This window comes from Oncorhynchus masou, unplaced genomic scaffold (genome assembly GCF_036934945.1).
Source record: "Oncorhynchus masou masou isolate Uvic2021 unplaced genomic scaffold, UVic_Omas_1.1 unplaced_scaffold_2863, whole genome shotgun sequence".
Taxonomy (NCBI): Eukaryota; Metazoa; Chordata; class Actinopteri; order Salmoniformes; family Salmonidae; genus Oncorhynchus; species Oncorhynchus masou.
Window position 1 is genome coordinate 17689 of NW_027009288.1, and position 24812 is coordinate 42500.

At 45.2% G+C, this 24812-nt stretch overlaps 1 pseudogene; it reads right to left on the bottom strand.

The window, feature by feature from the left end:
* Positions 1 to 24812, bottom strand: part of LOC135533976 (KN motif and ankyrin repeat domain-containing protein 1-like) — a 39485-nt pseudogene that overhangs the window by 13405 nt on the left and 1268 nt on the right.

Here is a 24812-nt window from a genome sequence, read left to right on the forward strand (position 1 = left end):
TGCAATTACCTGAGTCGTAACCCCGACTGTGAATACCACTGCTCTAGGACCTGTTGTAATAACTACATCCTGCAGACTGACCCTCCATTGACTCCTACAAACTGTAGGTTCTTCTTGGTTCCCAAAGAACCCTAGCGGGCATCTTTCTTCTTCATGATGGACTTCAGAGCGCTCTTACGACCTGGGAGGGATGAATGAAGGCAGGAGACAACACTTATTAATGAACATATAAATCTGGAGGACATGAATGTACGGTATGTCACCTATATTGTTCATATGACCCTGATCCATCGAACAAAAGGACCCATGTCAGATCGAATCAAATGTTATTAGTCACATGCGCCGAATAAAACAGGTGTAGTAGACCTCACAGTGAAATGCTGAATACAACAGGTGTAGTAGACCTCACAGTGAAATGCTGAATACAACAGGCGTAGACCTCACAGTGAAATGCTGAATACAACAGGTGTAGTAGACCTCACAGTGAAATGCTGAATACAACAGGTGTAGTAGACCTCACAGTGAAATGCTGAATACAACAGGTGTAGTAGACCTCACAGTGAAATGCTGAATACAACAGGTGTAGTAGACCTCACAGTGAAATGCTGAATACAACAGGTGTAGTAGACCTCACAGTGAAATGCTGAATACAACAGGTGTAGTAGACCTCACAGTGAAATGCTGAATACAACAGGTGAAGACCTCACAGTGAAATGCTGAATACAACAGGTGTAGTAGACCTTACAGTGAAATGCTGAATACAACAGGTGTATTAGACCTCACAGTGAAATGCTGAATACAACAGGTGTAGTAGACCTCACAGTGAAATGCTGAATACAACAGGTGTAGTAGACCTCACAGTGAAATGCTGAATACAACAGGTGTAGTAGACCTCACAGTGAAATGCTGAATACAACAGGTGTAGTAGACCTCACAGTGAAATGCTGAATACAACAGTGTAGTAGACCTCACAGTGAAATGCTGAATGCAACAGGTGTAGTAGACCTCACAGTGAAATGCTGAATACAACAGGTGTAGTAGACCTCACAGTGAAATGCTGAATACAACAGGTGTAGTAGACCTCACAGTGAAATGCTGAATACAACAGGTGTAGTAGACCTCAGTGAAATACTGAATACAACAGGTGTAGTAGACCTCACAGTGAAATGCTGAATACAACAGGTGTAGTAGACCTTACAGTGAAATGCTGACTACAACAGGTATAGTAGACCTCACAGTGAAATGTTGAATACAACAGGTGTAGTAGACCTCACAGTGAAATGCTGAATACAACAGGTGTAGTAGACCTTACAGTAAAAATGCTGAATACAACAGGTGTAGTAGACCTTACAGTGAAATGCTGAATACAACAGGTGAAGTAGACCTTACAGTGAAATGCTGACTACAACAGGTGTAGTAGACCTCACAGTGAAATGCTGAATACAACAGGTGTAGTAGACCTCACAGTGAAATGCTGAATACAACAGGTGTAGTAGACCTCACAGTGAAATGCTGACTACAACAGGTGTAGTAGACCTTACAGTGAAATGCTGACTACAACAGGTGTAGTAGACCTTACAGTGAAATGCTGAATACAACAGGTGTAGTAGACCTCACAGTGAAATGCTGAATACAACAGGTAGACCTCACAGTGAAATGCTGAATACAACAGGTGTAGTAGACCTCACAGTGAAATGCTGAATACAACAGGTGTAGTAGACCTCACAGTGAAATGCTGAATACAACAGGTGTAGTAGACCTTACAGTGAAATGCTGAATACAACAGGTGTAGTAGACCTTACAGTGAAATGCTGAATACAACAGGTGTAGTAGACCTCACAGTGAAATGCTGAATACAACAGGTGTAGTAGACCTCACAGTGAAATGCTGAATACAACAGGTGTAGTAGACCTCACACTGAAATGCTGACTACAACAGGTGTAGTAGACCTTACAGTGAAATGCTGAATACAACAGGTGTAGTAGACCTTACAGTGAAATGCTGAATACAACAGGTGAAGACCTCACAGTGAAATGCTGAATACAACAGGTGTAGTAGACCTCACAGTGAAATGCTGAATACAACAGGTGTAGTAGACCTCACAGTGAAATGCTGAATACAACAGGTGTAGTAGACCTTACAGTAAAAATGCTGAATACAACAGGTGTAGTAGACCTCACAGTGAAATGCTGAATACAACAGGTGTAGTAGACCTCACAGTGAAATGCTGAATACAACAGGTGTAGTAGACCTCACAGTGAAATGCTGAATACAACAGGTGTAGTAGACCTCAGAGTGAAATGCTGAATACAACAGGTGTAGTAGACCTCACAGTGAAATGCTGAATATAACAGGTGTAGTAGACCTCACAGTGAAATGCTGAATACAACAGGTGTAGTAGACCTCACAGTGAAATGCTGAATACAACAGGTGTAGTAGACCTCACAGTGAAATGCTGAATACAACAGGTGTAGTAGACCTCACAGTGAAATGCTGAATACAACAGGTGTAGTAGACCTTACAGTAAAAATGCTGAATACAACAGGTGTAGTAGACCTCACAGTGAAATGCTGAATACAACAGGTGTAGTAGACCTCACAGTGAAATGCTGAATACAACAGGTGTAGTAGACCTCACAGTGAAATGCTGAATACAACAGGTGTAGTAGACCTCAGAGTGAAATGCTGAATACAACAGGTGTAGTAGACCTCACAGTGAAATGCTGAATATAACAGGTGTAGTAGACCTCACAGTGAAATGCTGAATACAACAGGTGTAGTAGACCTCACAGTGAAATGCTGAATACAACAGGTGTAGTAGACCTCACAGTGAAATGCTGAATACAACAGGTGTAGTAGACCTCACAGTGAAATGCTGAATACAACAGGTGTAGTAGACCTCACAGTGAAATGCTGAATATAACAGGTGTAGTAGACCTCACAGTGAAATGCTGAATACAACAGGTGTAGTAGACCTCACAGTGAAATGCTGAATACAACAGGTGTAGTAGACCTCACAGTGAAATGCTGAATACAACAGGTGTAGTAGACCTCACAGTGAAATGCTGAATACAACAGGTGTAGTAGACCTCACAGTGAAATGCTGAATACAACAGGTGTAGTAGACCTCACAGTGAAATGCTGAATACAACAGGTGTAGTAGACCTCACAGTGAAATGCTGAATACAACAGGTGTAGTAGACCTCACAGTGAAATGCTGAATACAACAGGTGTAGTAGACCTCACAGTGAAATGCTGAATACAACAGGTGTAGTAGACCTCACAGTGAAATGCTGAATACAACAGGTGTAGTAGACCTCACACTGAAATGCTGACTACAACAGGTGTAGTAGACCTCACAGGGAAATGCTGAATACAACAGGTGTAGTAGACCTCACACTGAAATGCTGACTACAACAGGTGTAGTAGACCTCACAGTGAAATGCTGAATACAACAGGTGTAGTAGACCTCACAGTGAAATGCTGAATATAACAGGTGTAGTAGACCTCACAGTGAAATGCTGAATACAACAGGTGTAGTAGACCTCACAGTGAAATGCTGAATACAACAGGTGTAGTAGACCTCACAGTGAAATGCTGAATACAACAGGTCTAGCTAGACCTCACAGTGAAATGCTGAATACAACAGGTGTAGTAGACCTCACAGTGAAATGCTGAATACAACAGGTGTAGTAGACCTCACAGTGAAATGCTGACTACAACAGGTATAGTAGACCTCACAGTGAAATACTGAATACAACAGGTGTAGTAGACCTCACAGTGAAATGCTGAATATAACAGGTGTAGTAGACCTCACAGTGAAATGCTGAATACAACAGGTGTAGTAGACCTCACAGTGAAATGCTGAATACAACAGGTGTAGTAGACCTCACAGTGAAATGCTGAATACAACAGGTGTAGTAGACCTCACAGTGAAATGCTGAATACAACAGGTGTAGTAGACCTCACAGTGAAATGCTGAATACAACAGGTGTAGTAGACCTCACACTGAAATGCTGACTACAACAGGTGTAGTAGACCTTACAGTGAAATGCTGAATACAACAGGGGAAGACCTCACAGTGAAATGCTGAATACAACAGGTGTAGTAGACCTCACAGTGAAATGCTGAATACAACAGGTGTAGTAGACCTCACAGTGAAATGCTGAATACAACAGGTGTAGTAGACCTCACAGTGAAATGCTGAATATAACAGGTGTAGTAGACCTCACAGTGAAATGCTGAATACAACAGGTGTAGTAGACTCACAGTGAAATGCTGAATACAACAGGTGTAGTAGACCTCACAGTGAAATGCTGAATACAACAGGTCTAGCTAGACCTCACAGTGAAATGCTGAATACAACAGGTGTAGTAGACTCACAGTGAAATGCTGAATACAACAGGTGTACTAGACCTCACAGTGAAATGCTGAATACAACAGGTGTACTAGACCTCACAGTGAAATGCTTACCTTACTTAACCTAGTGTCTGTGTAGCAGGGTAACAAGGCCTTTAGCTAGCCCCTGTGTCTGTGTAGCAGGGTAACAAGGCCTCTAGCTAACCCCTGTGTCTGTGTAGCAGGGTAACAAGGCCTTTAGCTAGCCCCTGTGTCTGTGTAGCAGGGTAACAAGGCCTTTAGCTAACCCCTGTGTCTGTGTAGCAGGGTAACAAGGCCTTTAGCTAACCCCTGTGTCTGTGTAGCAGGGTAACAAGGCCTTTAGCTAGCCCCTGTGTCTGTGTAGCAGGGTAACAAGGCCTTTAGCTAACCCAGTGTCTGTGTAGCAGGGTAACAAGGCCTTTAGCTAGCCCCTGTGTCTGTTTAGCAGGGTAACAAGGCCTCCAGCTAACCCAGTGTCTGTGTAGCAGGGTAACAAGGCCTCTAGCTAACCCCTGTGTCTGTGTAGCAGGGTAACAAGGCCTCTAGCTAGCCCAGTGTCTGTGTAGCAGGGTAACAAGGCCTCTAGCTAACCCCAGTGTCTGTGTAGCAGGGTAACAAGGCCTTTAGCTAACCCCTGTGTCTGTGTAGCAGGGTAACAAGGCCTCTAGCTAGCCCCTGTGTCTGTTTAGCAGGGTAACAAGGCCTCCAGCTAGCCCCAGTGTCTGTGTAGCAGGGTAACAAGGCCTTTAGCTAGCCCCTGTGTCTGTGTAGCAGGGTAACAAGGCCTCCAGCTAGCCCCAGTGTCTGTGTAGCAGGGTAACAAGGCCTCTAGCTAGCCCCTGTGTCTGTGTAGCAGGGTAACAAGGCCTCCAGCTAGCCCCTGTGTCTCTGGGTAACAAGCAGGGTAACAAGTCCTACAGCTCCAGCTATCTCAAACATTATAAATGGGCTGTGGGTGTTTTCCAACAGTAGTAGGGAACAGTAGAGTTCTGTGCCTGAGAAGCGTTGCCAGATTGAGAGGCCAGTCCAGCCGTAGCATGGTATCGTGCAGGAGTAATGTGTGTGTGTGTGTGTGTGTGTGTGTGTGTGTGTGTGTGTGTGTGTGTGTTGCCAGATTGGAAGTAGTTCCATTGGTTGTCAGATTAGTAGTAGTTCTGTGTGTTGCCAGATTGGTAGTAGTTCCATTGGTTTGTCAGATTAGTAGTAGTTCTGTGTGTTGCCAGATTGGTAGTAGTTCTGTGTGTTGTCAGATTAGTAGTAGTTCTGTGTGTTGCCAGAATAGTAGTAGTTCTGTGTGCCAGAATAGTAGTAGTTCTGTGTGTTGCCAGATTAGTAGTAGTTCTGTGTGTTGCCAGATTAGTAGTAGTTCTGTGTGTTGTCAGATTAGTAGTAGTTCTGTGTGTTGTCAGATTAGTAGTAGTTCTGTGTGTTGTCAGATTAGTAGTAGTTCTGTGTGTTGTCAGATTGGTAGTAGGTCTGTGTGTTGTCAGATTGGTAGTAGGTCTGTGTGTTGTCAGATTGGTAGTAGTTCCATTGGTTGTCAGATTAGTAATAGTTATGTGTTGTCAGATTAGTAGTAGTTCTGTGTGTTGTCAGATTAGTAGTAGTTCTGTGTGTTGTCAGATTAGTAGTAGTTCTGTGTTGTCAGATTGGTAGTAGTTCTGTGTTGTCAGATTGGTAGTAGGTCTGTGTGTTGTCAGATTGGTCGTAGGTCTGTGTGTTGTCAGATTAGTAGTAGGTCTGTGTGTTGTCAGATTGGTAGCAGTTCTGTGTGTTGTCAGATTGGTAGTAGTTCTGTGTGTTGTCAGATTAGTAGTAGTTCTGTGTGTTGTCAGATTAGTAGTAGTTCTGTGTGTTGCCAGAATAGTAGTAGTTCTGTGTGTTGCCAGATTAGTAGTAGTTCTGTGTGTTGCCAGATTAGTAGTAGTTCTGTGTGTTGTCAGATTAGTAGTAGTTCTGTGTGTTGTCAGATTAGTAGTAGGTCTGTGTGTTGTCAGATTAGTAGTAGTTCTGTGTGTTGTCAGATTGGTAGTAGGTCTGTGTGTTGTCAGATTGGTAGTAGGTCTGTGTGTTGTCAGATTGGTAGTAGTTCCATTGGTTGTCAGATTAGTAATAGTTCTGTGTGTTGTCAGATTAGTAGTAGTTCTGTGTGTTGTCAGATTAGTAGTAGTTCTGTGTGTTGTCAGATTAGTAGTAGTTCTGTGTGTTGTCAGATTAGTAGTAGTTCTGTGTGTTGTCAGATTGGTAGTAGTTCTGTGTTGTCAGATTGGTAGTAGGTCTGTGTGTTGTCAGATTGGTCGTAGTTCTGTGTGTTGTCAGATTAGTAGTAGGTCTGTGTGTTGTCAGATTGGTAGCAGTTCTGTGTGTTGTCAGATTGGTAGTAGTTCTGTGTGTTGTCAGATTGGTAGCAGTTCTGTGTGTTGTCAGATTAGTAGTAGGTCTGTGTGTTGCCAGATTGGTAGTAGGTCTGTGTGTTGTCAGATTAGTAGTAGTTCTGTGTGTTGCCAGATTGGTAGTAGTTCTGTGTGTTGCCAGATTGGTAGCAGTTCTGTGTGTTGTCAGATTAGTAGCAGTTCTGTGTGTTGTCAGATTAGTAGTAGTTCTGTGTGTTGTCAGATTGGTAGTAGTTCTGTGTGTTGTCAGATTAGTAGTAGTTCTGTGTGTTTCCAGATTGGTAGTAGGTCTGTGTGTTGCCAGATTGGTAGTAGTTCTGTGTGTTGCCAGATGAGTAGTAGTTCTGTGTGTTGCCAGATGAGTAGTAGGTCTGTGTGTTGTCAGATTGGTAGTAGTTCTGTGTGTTGCCAGATTAGTAGCAGTTCTGGCGCCGTACCGTTCAAGGCGCTGGACATCTGCTGGTCCATGCGGTGCTTCAGCGTGGCCGGGCTGGGCGGGGACCTGGGGTCATGTGACACTACCTCCGTCTGGCTAACCTCTGAACTCTGGATGACTTCACTGGACACCTGTAGCTGACCCGATCTGGACCAATCACAGAAGAGGGGAGGAGTCAGATGTAGAAGTAGACACAGGAAGAGGACAGATATAGACAGAAGGGAACACAGGAAGAGGACAGATATAGACAGAAGGGGACAGAGGAAGAGGACAGATATAGACAGACGTGGATAGATATGGACAGACGGGGACAGATAGACAGATATAGACAGAAGGGGACACAGGAAGAGGACAGATATAGACAGAAGGGGACAGATATAGACAGAAGGGGGACACAGGAAGAGGACAAATATAGAAAGAAGGGGACACAGGAAGAGGACAGATATAGACAGTAGGGGACACAAGAAGAGGACAGATATAGACAGAGGGGGACACAGGAAGAGGACAGATATAGACAGAGGGGGACACGAAAAGTACAATAGCCGAGGACGACACTCAAATACTAAAGCAGGAGTCTGTTTTTAAAAGTGTTCAGAGGAGGCAGTTAAAGAGTACAACAGGAGTCTGTCTTCAAGGAGTAGAACACCTGACTCGTTCTCTGATCTGCATCCAGAGACAGTCTGTCTGGTTCCATGAGGCTACTGAACTGGAAACAGTTAGAGACTTGGCTTCAGCATCATCTGATCAACTACCACTGGAATGTCCTGCTTCTAGAATTCACCAACACTATTTGAATACTCAGCTGAGTCTATATAAGCAGCGAGGTGAACAAGCATTAGGGAGAAGTGGGCTGATTATGTGCAACAGCAGACATGCATGTACACTTCTACCACACACCTAAGTGGTACCGAGTAGCTGCTAGAAATGAGTGCCCAGCACATGGCTACCAGGCTACCATTCCAGCGTTACATAACAGAGAAGGGTTATGAATCAGTTGTAGCTAAAGACAGAAACAACAAGTGTCCGTTGAGTCTTGTGCTGGTTCTGCCCGTTCATCTAGGGCTCTGAAACCCTGATACGGACTGCTGAAAGGTGCTTAACACCTCGGCAGTTCACTGTATGTTTGTTCATATATCACAGATACCTCACTGATCCAATAGTGTCAAAATACCCCAGAACACAAGGTGGCAGTAGCTTGTTTGGCTTGTACAAAAGTATGTGGACACCCCTTCAAATTAGTGGATTAGAATTTCAGCCACACCTGTTGCTGACAGGCCTATAAAATCTAGCACACAGCGATGCAATCTCCATAGACAAACATTGTCAGTAGAATGGTCTTACTGAAGAGCTCAGGGACTTTCAACATGGCACCATCACAGGATGCCACCTTTCCAACAAGTCAGTTTGTCAAATTTCTGCCCTGCTAGAGCTGCCCTTGTCAACTGGAAGTGCTGTTATTGTGAAATGGAAACGTCTAGGAGCAACAACAGCTCAGCCGCGAAGTGGTAGGCCACACAAGCTCACAGAACAGTGCTGCCGAGTGCTGAAGCGTGTTCCAAACTGCCTCCAGAAACAACGTCAGCACAAGAACTGTTTGTCAGGAGCTTCATGAATGGGTTTCCATGGCCTAGCAGCTGCACACAAACCGAAGATCACCATACGCAATGCCAAGCGCCGGCTGGAGTGGTGTAAAGCTCGGTGCCATTGGACTCTGGAAACGCATTCTCTGGCGTGATGAATCACGCTTCACCATCTGGCAGTCCGACATACGAATCTGGGATTGGCGGATGCCAGGAGAATGCTACCTGCCCGAAGGCTTTGAGCTTCAAAGTTCGGTGGTGGAGGAATAATGGTCTGGGCTGTTTTTCATGGTTCAGGCCCCTTAGTTCCAGTGAAGGGAAATCTTAACGCTACAGCATACAATGACACTCTAGACGATTCTATGCTTCCATCTTTGTGGCAACAGTTTGGGAAAGGCTCTTTCCTGTTTCAGCATGACAAATCGAGGTCAGTGTGGTAGAACTTGACAGGCCTGTACAGAACCCTGACCTCAACCCCACCTTTAGATGAATTGGAATGCAGACTGGTGAGCCAGACCTAACCGCCCAACATCAGTGTCCGACCTCACTAATGCTCTTGTGGATGAATAGAAGCAAGTCCCCAAAGCAATGTTCCAACATCTAGTGGAACGCCTTCCCAAAAGAGTGGAGGTTATTATTGCAGCAAAGGGGGGACCAACTCCACACAGATCTTCAGTTTCTTGGCAATTTCTCGCATGGAAAAGCCTACATTTCTCAGAACAAGAACAGACGGACGAGTTTCATAAGAAAGTTCTTTGTTAATGGCCATTTTGAGCCTGTAATCGAACCCTAAACGATATCGTAATCGCAATTGATAAAAGACAGTACTGTGCAGCCGTCTTCATCAACCTGGCCAAGGCTTTTGACTCTGTCAATCACCACATTCTTATCAGCAGACTCAACAGCCTTGGTTTCTCTAATGACTGCCTCGTCTGGTTCACCAACTACTTCTCAGATAGAGTTCAGTGTTTATTTTTTGATTTTATTTCACTTTTATTTAACCAGGTAGGCCAGTTGAGAACAAGTTCTCATTTACAACTACGACCTGGTCAAGATAAAGCAAAGTAGTGTGACACAGACAACCACAGAGTTACACATGGAGTAAACAATAAAAAAGCCAATAACACAAACAAATCAAATCAAATTTTATTTGTCACATACACATGGTTAGCAGATGTTAATGCGAGTGTAGCGAAATGCTTGTGCCTCTAATCAATGACACAGTAGAAAAAAAGAAAGTCTATATACAGTGTGTGCAAAAGGCATGAGGAGGTAGGCAATAAATAGGCCATAGGAGTGAATAGTTACAATTTATCAGATTAACACGAGTGATAAATGAGCAAATGGTGATGTGCAAGTAGAGATATTGTGTGCAAAAGAGCAGAAAAGTCAACAAAGTAAAAACAATGGGGATGAGGTAGATTGGGTGGGCTATTTACAGATGGACTATATACAGCTGCAGCGATCGGTTAGCTGCTCAGATAGTTGATGTTTAAAGTTGGTGAGGGAAATAAAAGTCTCCAACTTTAGCGATTTTTGCAATTTGTTCCAGTCACAGGCAGCAGAGAACTGGAGGAAAGGTGGCCAAATTAGGTGTTGGCTTTGGGGATGATCAGTGAGATATACCTGCTGGAACGTGTGCTACGGGTGGGTGTTGTTATCGTGACCAGAGAACTGAGATAAGGCAGAGCTTTACCTAGCATAGACTTGTAGATGACCTGGAGCCAGTTGGTCTGGTGACGAATATGTAGCGAGGGCCAGCCGACTATGTAGCGAGGGCCAGCCGACTAACCTAGTGGTTAGAATGTAGAGGTGGCAGGTAGCCTAGTGGTTAGAGCATTGGACTAGTAACCGGAAGGTTGCAAGTTCAAACCCCGAGCCGACAAGGTACAAATCTGTCGTTCTGCCCTGAACAGGCAGTTAACCCACTGTTCCTAGGCCGTCATTGAAAATAAGAAATTGTTCTTAACTGATTTGCCTAGTTAAATAAAGGTAATATAAATAAAAAGAAATAAGGTGATTTGGTAACAAAATGGATGGCACTGTGATAAACTGCATCCAGTTTGCAGAGTAGAGTATTGGAAGCTATTTTGTAAATAACATCGCCAAAGTCGAGGTTCGGTAGGATAGTCAGTTTTACTAGGGTAAGTTTGGCGGGCGTGAGTGAAGGAGGACTGTTGCGAAATAGAAAGCCGATTCTAGATTACATTTTTGATTGGAGATGCTTAAAATTAGTCTGGAAGGAGAGTTACAGTCTTGCCAGACACCTAGGTATTAATAGTTGTCCACATATTCTAGGTCGGAACCATCCAGGGTGGTGATGCTATTCGGGTGGGAGGTTGCGGACAGCAATCGTTGAAGCTCGTTTGGAGGTTAGTTAGCACAAAGAAGGGCCAGATATATACAGAATGGTGTCGTCTGCGTAGAGGTGGATCAGAGAATCACCAGCAGCAAGAGCGACATCATTGATATATACAGAGAAAAGAGTCGGCCGAGAATTGAACCCTGTGGCACCCCCATAGAGACTGCCAGAGGTCCGGAGAATGAACCCTGTGGCATCCCCATAGAGACTGCCAGAGGTCCGGAGAATTGAACCCTGTGGCATCCCCATAGAGACTGCCAGAGGTCCGGAGAATTGAACCCTGTGGCACCCCCATAGAGACTGCCCGAGGTCCGAGAATTGAACCTCTGCGGCACCCCCATAGAGACTGTCAGAGGTCCGAGAATTGAACCCTGCGGCACCCCCATAGAGACTGTCAGAGGTCCGAGAATTGGAACCCTGTGGCACCCCCATAGAGACTGCCAGAGGTCCGGAGAATTGAACCCTGTGGCACCCCCATAGAGACTGCCAGAGGTCCGGAGAATTGAACCCTGTGGCACCCCCATAGAGACTGCCAGAGGTCCGGAGAATTGAACCCTGTGGCACCCCCATAGAGACTGCCAGAGGTCCGGAGAATTTAACCCTGTGGCACCCCCATAGAGACTGCCAGAGGTCCGGAGAATTGAACCCTGTGGCATCCCCATAGAGACTGCCAGAGGTCCGGAGAATTGAACCCTGTGGCATCCCCATAGAGACTGTCAGAGGTCCGAGAATTGAACCCTGTGGCACCCCCATAGAGACTGCCAGAGGTCCGGAGAATTGAACCCTGGCACCCCATAGAGACTGCCAGAGGTCCGGACAACAGGCGCTCCGATTTGGCACAATTTAAAAATAAAAATAAATGAAAAATCTGCCGGCCCCAGCCGCGAACTCGGCTCTGTGTGTGTAGTTAACCGACCCTCTCTGCCTAGTCATCAACATTTTACCTGTTGTTGTTTTAGCCGATTAGCTGTTGATGTCTTAGCTAGCTCTCCCAATCAACACCCTTGGACACTTTATGTCTCGCTGTATGTCTCTCTCTCATATGTCAATATTCCTTGTATACTGTTGTTCAGGTTAGTTATCATTGTTTTAGTTTACAATGGAGCCCTAGTTCCACTCACATGCTGTGACCTCTCCCATTATAACCAGCTTATCCAGAGATACAACCTGAGCAGCTTACCGATCACTGTACCTGTACACAGCCCATCTGTAAATAGCCCATCCATCAACCTCATCAACATACTGTTTTTATTTACTTTGCTGCTCTTTTGCTCCAGTACCCCAGTATCTCTACTTGCACATCATCATCTGCACATCTATCACTCCAGTATGAATGCTAAATTGTAATTATTTTCACCTCTAGGGTCTATTTATTACTCTTCTACATTTGCACACACTGTACATATATTTTTCTATTTAATTTTGTGTCATTAACTGTACGTTTGTTTATGTGTAACTCTGTGTTGTTGTGTCGCACTGCTTTGCTTTATCTTTGCCAGGTCACAGTTCTCAACTAGCATCTGGTTAAATAAAGGTTAAATATAGGTGAAATAAAAAATAAATAAAAATGTAGATATTCCATTAAAAAAAATATGTCATTTCCATCTATAATAGTCATTTACAATATAAAAAATGTCTACCCTGTATTTCTGATCAATTTGATGTTATTTTAAATGGGCAAAATGTGCTTTTCTTTCAAAAATAGAAAATTCTACGTGACCCCAAACTTTTGAACGGTAGTGTGAGTCTCTTTTTCAAATGCACCCTTGTATAATACAACATAAATATACACAGTCATGGTAAGCACAAATAAAATTTATCCCAAATCACCCAGAAGGGGCCCGCAAGCGGCGCAGTGGTCTAAGGCACTGAGTCCAGGCTCTGTCACAGCCGGCCGCGGCCGGGAGACCCATGGGGCGGTGCAAATTGGCCCATCATTGTCCGGTTAGGGGAAGGTTTGGCCAGCAGGGATGCGACTCTTGTGGCCCGGGCCGATTTCGCCCAGGTGTACGGTGTTTCCTCCGACATTGGTGCGGCTGGCTTCCGAAGGTTTAGCGGGCATTGTGTCAAGAAGCAGTGTGGCTTGGTTGGGTTCTGTTTCGCGGAGGACACACGGCTCTCAACCTTCGCCACTCCCAGTCCGTATGGGAGTTGCAGCGATGAGACAAGACTGGATACAAATTGGATACCAGAAAAAGGGTAAAAAACAAAACAACACAAACACTAAAATAAAAATAAACAAAGTCCCAATCAATACTCTAAACATTCCCAACGGCACCAGAACATCAGTTACATAGTCCCCGATCAATACTCTAAACTACCAGAACATCAGTTACATATTTGTAAGTCGCTCTGGATAAGAGCGTCTGCTAAATGACTTAAATGTAAATGTACATAGTAAATGTACATAGTCCCGATCAATACTCTAAACTACCAGAACATCAGTTACATAGTCCCGATCAATACTCTAAACTACCAGAACATCAGTTACATAGTCGATCAATACTCTAAACTACCAAGACATCAGTTACATAGTCCCGATCAATACTCTAAACTTCCAGAACATCCGTTACATAGTCGATCAATACTCTAAACTACCAGAACATCAGTTACATAGTCGATCAATACTCTAAACTACCAGAACATCAGTTACATAGTCCTGATCAATACTCTAAACTACCAGAACATCAGTTACATAGTCCCTAATCAATACTCTAAACTACCAGAACATCAGTTACATAGTCCCGATCAATACTCTAAACTACCAGAACATCAGTTACATAGTCGATCAATACTCTAAACTACCAGAACATCAGTTACATAGTCCCGATCAATACTCTAAACTACCAGAACATCAGTTACATAGTCGATAAATACTCTAAACTACCAGAACGGCATCAGAACATCAGTTACATAGTCCCGATCAATACTCTAAACTACCAGAACATGAGTTACATAGTCCCAATCAATACTCTAAACTACCAGAACATCAGTTACATAGTCCCGATCAATACTCTAAACTACCAAGACATCAGTTACATAGTCCCTAATCAATACTCTAAACTACCAGAACATCAGTTACATAGTCGATCAATACTCTAAACTACCAGAACATCAGTTACATAGTCCCTAATCAATACTCTAAACTACCAAGACATCAGTTACATAGTCCCTAATCAATACTCTAAACTACCAGAACATCAGTTACATATTTGTAAGTCGCTCCTGGATAAGAAAGCGTCTGCTAAATGACTTAAATGTAAATGTACATAGTAAATATTACATAGTCGATCAATACTCTAAACTACCAGAACATCAGTTACATAGTCCGGATCAATACTCTAAACTACCAGAACATCAGTTACATAGTCGATCAATACTCTAAACTACCAGAACATCAGTTACATAGTCGATCAATACTCTAAACTACCAGAACATCAGTTACATAGTCGATAAATACTCTAAAACTACCAGAACATCAGTTACATAGTCGATCAATACTCTAAACTACCAGAACATCAGTTACATAGTCCCGATCAATACTCTAAACTACCAGAACAGCATCAGAACATCAGTTACATAGTCCCGATCAATACTCTAAACTACCAGAACATCAGTTACATAGTCCTAATCAATACTCTAAACTACCAGAACATCAGTTACATAGTCCCGATCAATACTCTAAACTACCAGAACATCAGTTACATAGTCCCGATCAATACTCTAAACTACCAGAACATCAGTTACATAGTCCCGATCAATACTCTAAACTGCCAGGCGAGCTGCCAGAACATCAGGGTGAAATGTTTTGTGAATTTTTTGATACAGGATGCAGTGATGAGTATCACACATGTCACCTGTAACAAAAGCGAAGGGGCACTATGGGAGATGGCATCCAATGATTTAACACTTTTTGGTTAGTACATGATTCCATATGTGTTATTTCATAGTTTACAACTTGATTGGAGTCCACCTGTGGCCAATTCAATTGTTTGGGCATGATTTAGAAAAACACACCTGTCTATATAAGGTCCCATAGTTGACTAGTGCATGTCAGAGCACAAAGCTATACCATGAAGTGTCTGTCGATCTGCGAGATAGGGTGCGATGAGGCATATATCTGGGGAAAGGGTATAAAACTATTCCTACAGTGTTGAACGTTTCCAAGAGCACCGTGGTGTTCATTGGGAAATGTAAAATACCAGACGCCTAAAACTGTCTGTCCAACCAAACTGAGCAACCGGGGAAAAGAATGACAGTGAGGAGGTGACCAAGAAACCCATGACCACTCTGACAGAACTACATCTTGGCTGAAATGGGAGAACCTGGCAGAATGACAACAATCTCTACAACACTTCACCATTCTGGACTTAATGGGAGAGTGGCCAGACAGACGCCTGTACATCTTTGTCCCTGAATGCAAAGTGCTGTGTCTAGAGAAAGCCAATTTTTGCTATTCACTATCCCTGCCGTGAAACATGGTGATGGCAGCATCATGCTATGGGGATGCTTTTTCAGTGGCAGGGACAGGGAGACTGGTAAGGATGGGGAACAATGAATGGAGCCAAATGAGCAAAAGCCTTGATGGGCACCTGCTTCAGAGTGCAAATGACAATAGACTGGGGTGAGCGATGAACATTCAACAGGACAATGACTCCAAGTATACAGTCAAAGCAATGCTGGAGCAGCTTGAACAAGAATGTGAACATCTTTGGTGGCCCAGCTAAAAACAGACTTGAATCCCATTGGAAATCTATGGAAAGATTTGAAGATTGCTGTTACATTCAAGCAGTTAAGCTACATGGTAAAACAGTAGTGTGTAGTTCCAGTAGTGCTACATGGTAAAACAGTAGTCATGTAGTTCCAGGAACCACATGGTAAAACAGTAGTGTGTGGTTCAGTAGTTACCTTGAATACGAAGACAGCAAAGACAACTATGTAGCTAGCTAACACTACACTAATCAGTCGTTGAGTGTAATAGTTTCTACAGTTCTAGTGGACGTTAGCTAGCTGCTGTGCTAGTGGACGTTAGCTAGCTGCTGGGCAGAAAGCAGTGTAGACTACGTTAGGACGACGAAATACGATAATTACGCAATTATCTTTGATACAAAGACGGCTATGTAGCTAGCTAGGAAGAATTGCTAAGATTAGACAAATCAAACCGTTGTACTATAATGAAATGTAATGAAAAGTTATACTACCTGCGGACCGAAGTGTAGATGCGACCGCTCGCTCCAACCCGGATGATGTATCACTAGCCACTTTAACTATGTCACTTTGTTTACATACTCATCTCATATGTATATACTGTACTCGATACCATCTACTGTATCTTGCCTATGCCGCTCTGTACCATCACTCATTCACGTGTATAAGGTAGTAGTTTTGGAATTGTTAGCTAGATTACTCGTTGGTTATTACTGCATTGTCGGAACGAGAAGCACAAGCATTTCACTACACTCACATTAACATCTGCTAACCATGTGTATGTGACAAATAAAATTTGATTGGATTTGATTTGATGAATATGCATATCCTTGCTTCAGGTCCTAAGCTACAGGCAGTTAGATTTGGGCATGTCATTTTAGGCTAAAATTCCTTAATTAAGAGGCGTTAATAACCCTTTGTAAACTTTTGGAAAAAATGGTGTTTGACCAGAGACAATGCTATTATACAGTAAACAAATTGACAGACTTTCAGCTCGCTTATAGAGAAGGACACTCAACAAGCACAGCACTTATACAAATGACTGATGATTGGCTGAGAGAAATTGATGATAAATGGACTGTGTGGGCTGTTTTGTTAGTTCAGTTCTGCTTTTGACATTATTGATCATAGTCTGTTGCTGGAAAACCGTATGTGTTATGGCTTCACACCCCCTGCTATAACATGGATAAAAAGTTACCTGTCTAACAGAACACAGAGGGTCTTTAATGGAAGCCTCTCCAACATAATCCAGTTAGAATCAGGAATTCCCCAGGGTAGCTGTCTTGGCCCCTTACTTTTTTCAATCTTTGCTAACGACATGCCACTGACTTTGAGTAAAGCCTGTGTGTCTATGTGGATGAATCAACACTATACATATCAGCTACCACAGTGACTGAAATGACTTCAAGACTTAACAAAGAGCTGCAGTTAGTTTCAGAAAAGGTGGAAAGGAATTAGTTAGTAGAATGGGTGGCAAGGAATAAGTTAGTACTACATATTTCAAAAACAAAAAGCATTGTATTTGGGACAAAACACTCACTAAACCCTAAACCTCAACTAAATCTTGTAACAAATAATGTGGAAATTGAGCAAGTTGAGGTGACTAAACTGCTTGGAGTAACCCTAGATTGCAAACTGTAATGGTCAAAACATGTTGATACAACAGTAGCTGAGATGGGTGAAGTCTGTCCATTATACAGTGATGCTCTACCTTCTTAACAACACTATCAACAAGGTAGGTCCTACAGGCCCTAGTTTCTACCTTCTTAACAACACTATCAACAAGGCAGGTCCTACAGGCCCTAGTTTCTACCTTCTTAACAGCACTATCAACAAGGCAGGTCCTACAGGCCCTAGTTCTGTCGCACTGTTCAGTGGTGTGGTCAGGTGCCACAAAGAAGAATTTAGGAAAAGTATAATTGTCTCAGAACAGGGCAGCACCACTGGCCCTTGGATGTACACAGAGAGCTAATATTAATAATATGCATGTCAACTCTCCTGGCTCAAAGTGGAGGAGAGATGGACTTCATCACTACTTGTATTTGTGAGAAGTGACATGCTGAATGTACCGAGCTGTCTGTTTAAACTACTGGCACACAGCTCAGACACCCATGCATACCCCACAAGACATGCCACCAGAGGTCTCCTCACAGTCCCCAAGTCCAGAACAGACTATGGGAGGTGCACAGTACTACATAGAGACATGACTACATGGAACTCTATTCCACAGTACTACATAGAGCCATGACTACATGGAACTCTATTCCACAGTACCACATAGAGCCATGACTACATGGAACTCTATTCCACAGTACTACATAGAGCCATGACCACATGGAACTCTATTCCTCAGTACTACATAGAGCCATGACTACATGGAACTCTATTCCACAGTACTACATAGAGCCATGACTACATGGAACTCTATTCCACAGTACTACATAGAGCCATGACTACATGGAACTCTATTCCACAGTACTACATAGAGCCATGACTACATGGAACTATATTCCACAGTACTACATAGAGCCATGACTACATGGAACTCTATTCCACAGTACTGCATAGAGACATGACTACATGGAACTCTATTCCACAGTACTACATAGAGCCATGACTACATGGAACTCTATTCCACAGTACTACATAGAGCCATGACTACATGGAACTCTATTCCACAGTACTACATAGAGCCGTGACCACATGGAACTCTATTCCACAGTACTACATAGAGCCGTGACTACATGGAACTCTATTCCACAGTACTACATAGAGCCGTGACTACATGGAACTCTATTCCACAGTACTACATAGAGCCGTGACTACATGGAACTCTATTCCACAGTACTACATAGAGCCGTGACTACATGGAACTCTATTCCACAGTACTACATAGAGCCATGACTACATGGAACTCTATTCCACAGTACTACATAGAGCCATGACTACATGGAACTCTATTCCACAGTACTACATAGAGCCATGACTACATGGAACTCTATTCCACAGTACTACATAGAGCCATGACTACATGGAACTCTATTCCACAGTACTACATAGAGCCATGGCTACATGGAACTCTATTCCACAGTACTACATAGAGCCATGGCTACATGGAACTCTATTCCACAGTACTACATAGAGCCATGGCTACATGGAACTCTATTCCACAGTACTACATAGAGCCATGACTACATGGAACTCTATTCCACAGTACTACATAGAGCCATGACTACATGGAACTCTATTCCACAGTACTACATAGAGCCATGACTACATGGAACTCTATTCCACAGTACTACATAGAGCCATGACTACATGGAACTCTATTCCACAGTACTACATAGAGCCATGACTACATGGAACTCTATTCCACAGTACTACATAGAGCCATGACTACATGGAACTCTATTCCACAGTACTACATAGAGCCATGACTACATGGAACTCTATTCCACAGTACTACATAGAGCCATGACTACATGGAACTCTACTCCACAGTACTACATAGAGACATGACTACATGGAACTCTATTCCACAGTACTACATAGAGCCATGACTACATGGAACTCTATTCCACAGTACTACATAGAGCCATGACCACATGGAACTCTATTCCACAGTACTACATAGAGCCATGACCACATGGAACTCTATTCCACAGTACTACATAGAGCCGTGACCCCATGGAACTCTATTCCACAGTACTACATAGAGCCATGACTACATGGAACTCTATTCCACAGTACTACATAGAGCCATGACTACATGGAACTCTATTCCACAGTACTACATAGAGCCATGACTACATGGAACTCTATTCCACATCAGGTAACTGATACAGCAGTAGAATCAGATTTAAAATGCAGATAACACACCTTATTGAACAGCGGGGACTGTGAAGCAACACAAACATAGACACATTCATAAAAACACACAATAACATAAGCTCTATGTTATATCAGACTGAGAAGAGAGCAGGCTAACAGTAGATAAATGGTCTGTCTGGTGTAATGATATTCTGTGTGGCCTACCTGTAGTGGTGCTGCTGCTATCTCGCTGTGTTCTCAGATCCTCAGCACTGCCACACTTCATGACAGAGCTGATAGAAGTCAGAGTGTTGACCAGCTGGCTGTTGATAGAACCAAAGTGGGTGAACTGAGAAGAGCAGGGCTGTCCGAAAGCATCCGCTAGCTCACTGTAGTTCTCAGTCAACAGCATCTGTTGTTCCTGAAGTAGCTTCTGAAGCCTCTCTATGTAGTGGTCTAGTCCTGCACCCCCTCCACCTGCTGGGGCGGTGGTATGGCCTGGGCCTGGGGTGGTACAACAGTCGTCACTGCAATGGTCTCCTGGGTAACAGCGGTTCCGTCCAGGTGGGAGGGGCCACATGCAATGTTCCGGGTCTTCAGGCCGACCAGGAAGTTAGTGTGGATGCCGATCAGGCCGACGCCCACCTCTTTGGTCTGGGCCGACCATGCCTCCTCCGTACCGCCGTCTCGCTCCGCTGTGTTTCCCACGGCAACAGACCTAAGGAAGAAAAGTTGAACATTCTATTCAACTTTTATGTGTTCAAAAAACATGATTTAAATGTATTGTATTATATCCCCATGGTTAAATGAATCTAATAGAAAAAGTACCTGGTTTTGGTCTGTGGGTCTTTGATCAGCCCCTCGCCCACAGCGACAGTCCTTGTGTGATTGGTTAGCGTGCTGGTGTGTTGGGAGGCTGTGTGGAGCAGGGGGGTGTTGGTACAGCCATCAGCTAGCACCACCGTCTCTGTGTTGGTGTGTTGGCTAGCGGTCTCCAGTAGGGTGCTGGTATGTTGGGAGGCTGTGTCTGGGGTTACCATGACAGCAGAGTCCGTGGTGGTGCCCAGGACAGGGTTAGTCCCCGTGGTAACCAGCTGTCTGATGGGAGAGACGGTGACGTCTCTAGAACACTCCCCAATGCCCACCGACCTGCTCTCCCTCTCCTTGGCCTCGGTCTCCTGGGCCTGACACAGCTGTAGACTGTCTACTTCCTCATCAGTGTTCACTCCCTGGTCACACAGCCCCACCTCCACCCCCACCCCTGGTCACACACCTCCAACTGCCTCCCCACACACTGGTCCTGCACCTCTACCCTCTCCTGCACTAGCCACCTCTCCATGGGCAGGTCAGGACCCGAAGCAGTGTGTCTCAGGCTGGGTTGACAGGACACCCCTACCCCTACAGTGTGGAGGGTCTCCCCTGTGGAGGCATGGCTGGTCTCTAGATGGTTCCCCACTCCCTGGCTGTGTGTCTGGACTCTCCAGGTCTCTGAGCCAGTGCTCTGGGTGTCTGGCCGCGCCTGGCAGGCCATGCTGTAGGTGTCTGGCCGTACCTGGCAGCCTTTATCAGCCCTCTTCTTATTGGCTCCGCCAGCGGCCTGCAGCTCTAGCTTCAGCTTGGACATCTCCATCATGTGGGTGGTCTCTCTCAGGTCCACCTCTAGCCGGTAGATCTTCTCCTTCAGGGCCTCGATGGTCTGCTGCTGCAAGTCTAGCTCTGCCTCCACCTCGCTGGTCACGCCCAACATGGCTTCCGTCACGCCCGTCCCAGCACTGCGAGTCTCACGCTGCTCCGTCGCCATTCCGATGTCACAGTAGAAGCGTCGTTGTTGTACCATCGTCATCACCGGCGACTTCCTCTGGGCGACCACCGTGGCGTCGTTCATGTTCTCATCTGGGCCGACCGCCGTGGAGGTGAGCTGGTTGTTGTTATTGTGGGTGAGAGGGAGGGAGGTCTGGGTCTCCCTGGCCTGGTGAGACCCTTGATCCTGGCTGTTTGCCCCCAGGGCTTGGACCTCTGCAGCCAGCCTCCTGAACTCCTCCATCCCCTTGGTACTCTGACTATGGCCCTGACACTCCTGGCCCTCTGGCTCCATGATGTGCAGATCCTGGGTCTGTAGGGTATGTGTCTGGGGGTCCAGCTGGTCGGCCAACTGGTCAGCACTGCCCACGCTATAGGACCTCTTCCTGAACCCCCCCCCCACTATGCCCCCCACCCCCAGCCTCTGGTTCTTCTGACAGGTCATCTGTCTCTTCTCCTCCTGCAGCACGGCTATCTTCACCTGCAGGATAGGTATGGTCTTCACCTTCTCCTCTAGCTCCTTCAGCCTCCGCAGGGCCACCACCATCTGCTCCCGGATGTGCTGCAGGTGGAGCGGAGACACGTTGGTGGCCGGCGTGGTCATGCCCGAGGACATGGGGCTGTGGTGCATAGAGGAACCCATGGAAGTGTAGTAGGGTTGTACTCTCCACTACCTCCACCCCCGTTGGGAAGCAGGGGGAGAACAGGGAGGTGCTGGACCCTCCCATCCCTCCGAAGGAGGCCAGGCGGTGGCGAGGAGCAGGGCCAGGGGGTTCGGAGGGGGAGGGGGCTGCATGAGGTGGCGCTCCTGTTCTAACCTCCTCCTCGTCTCCATCAGGGTCTTCTCAACCTGGGGGTTGAGGAGGGGAGGTTCCCACGGAGAGGAGGGCGGGAGAAGGGGCCGTTGAGGGCCTTCGGCGGGGACGCTCAGGTAGCCCTCAGGGGGTAGGGGAGGAAGGGGAGGCTCACAGGAAGGGAGAGGGGCATGGGCGTGGTAAATCAGGGTGGGGGGAGGGTGAGGCTTGGGGGGAGGGGTAGAAGAGGGGACTCTGCTGTGCCTCTTCACTGGAGGAGGGTAGGGAGCCTGTGGAGGTCCATTCAGCCTGGCCCTGCCCACTGTACCCACTGCCCCCACCAGAGCAACCTCCCCTGGGCACGGGCTCCGCCGTCGGCCGGACAGGCCTGGATTTCCTCTGGATGTTCAGCCTCTTGAGGGTGTTGCCACGCTGTATGTCGTCCACATACTTCAGGAAGTCCAGGTCTAGCTGATAGCCATATGGGGGCGTGGCCTCAGTACCCCTGCTGACAGACCTCTCTCCTCTCTCTATGGGAAGAAGAGAAGAACAAAAGGCATTGGAACTCGAGTCATACCAGGAAACACATGTTGCAGTAAATTGGTTCTGTAACAATGACATTACAGGTATGGAACAATAGCTATAAATGGATCAGAGAATTCAATTCTTTGAAAATTACATGACAACTTTAAACCCCAGTGTTGCTTCTCTGGCAGCTGCTGGGAGAACAGTGGTCTAGTATGACGTGAGAACGAAGCCTCATCACCTGACAGTCATGGCCACAACAAGCATGGACAACATTAGCTACAATACAAGTTTCACCAAGGACTATGCAGTCAACAGCAGACAGAAAGGAATTATCTGTTAAAAAGAAACAAGTTTGGTCATTGAGCACGAAGGACATAAAATATAAAACAAATATTGTTTTAACAAACGTAATACAAAATTCTGATAATTTTCCCAAAATTTCACAGAGAACCAGAATTCTTACTGGTTGGTAGGTGATCAATTACTGATGTCATGCAATAATATTCAAATTTATCACTTAAAAATCAAACAATGTGATTTTCTGGATTTTTGTTTTAGATTCTGTCTCTCACAGTTGAAGTGTACCTATGATAAAAATTACAGACCTCTACATGCTTTGTAAGTAGGAAAACCTGCAAAATCGGAAGATATATGCAACACCACCTCTGCCAAGCTGATCATCAACACAGGGGCCCCTCAGGGGTGTGTGCTCAGCCCCCTCCTGTACACCCTATTCACCCACGTCTGGGTGGCCTCCACAACACGACTCCAACTCAATCATCAAGTTTGCTGATGAAGCGTGGTATGCCTGATTACCAACAACACTGAGACAGCCTACAGACAGAAGGTGAGGGCAGAGTGGTGCCGGGGAAATAACCTCTCCCTCAACGTCAACAAAACGAAGGAGCAGATCTTCCATCCTCGTCGCCCCAGTGGTGAGGGTCAAAAGCTTCAAGTTCCTTCATCACTTAAAAACCTGAAATGGAACTATTCAACTTTGGCGGCTGAAGAAATTCGGCATGCCCCCCCCACACAAACTTCTACAGAGCATTCTGTCGGCCTGCATCCCTGCCTGGTACAGGAACTGCCCCCAACCACATGGCTCTCCAGAGTGTGGTGCGGTCAGCCCAACGCATAACCATGGGGCACGCCCCACATGAAAAAATACCACAGTTTACTATAGAAAACTACAGTACTTACTATGGAATGTTAGAGTAAACTGTAGTATACTGTAGAATACTGTACTACACACTGTAGTATCCATCCATCATGTGCAGTACTTGCTATTGAATGTTATAGTATAATACAGTAAATACTACAGTAATATACACGAAAACACACTTTTTCCACTATAGGAAAAACGACAGTTTTTAATTTGCATCCTTTTCACTCCCCCACCCATAAGGGAGAGACCGACATGCTTTTCACTCCCCCACCCATAAGGGAGAGACCGACATGCTTTTCACTCCCCCACCCATAAGGGAGAGACCGACATGCTTTTCACTCCCCACCCATAAGTGAGAGACCGACATGCTTTTCACTCCCCCACCCATAAGTGAGAGACCGACATGCTTTTCACTCCCCCACCCATAAGTGAGAGACCGACATGCGTTTCACTCCCCACCCATAAGTGAGAGACCGACATGCTTTTCACTCCCCCACCCATAAGTGAGAGACCGACATGCTTTTCACTCCCCACCCATAAGGGAGAGACCGACATGCGTTTCACTCCCCCACCCATAAGTGAGAGACCGACATGCGTTTCACTCCCCCACCCATAAGTGAGAGACCGACATGCTTTTCACTCCCCCACCCATAAGTGAGAGACCGACATGCGTTTCACTCCCCCACCCATAAGTGAGAGACCGACATGCTTTTCACTCCCCCACCCATAAGTGAGAGACCGACATGCTTTTCACTCCCCCACCCATAAGTGAGAGACCGACATGCTGTGTTCCCTACAGGTTATATGTAAAAGACAATGAAATCCGCTGCTAAAGTATTTTATACTGTGGGCTGCTTG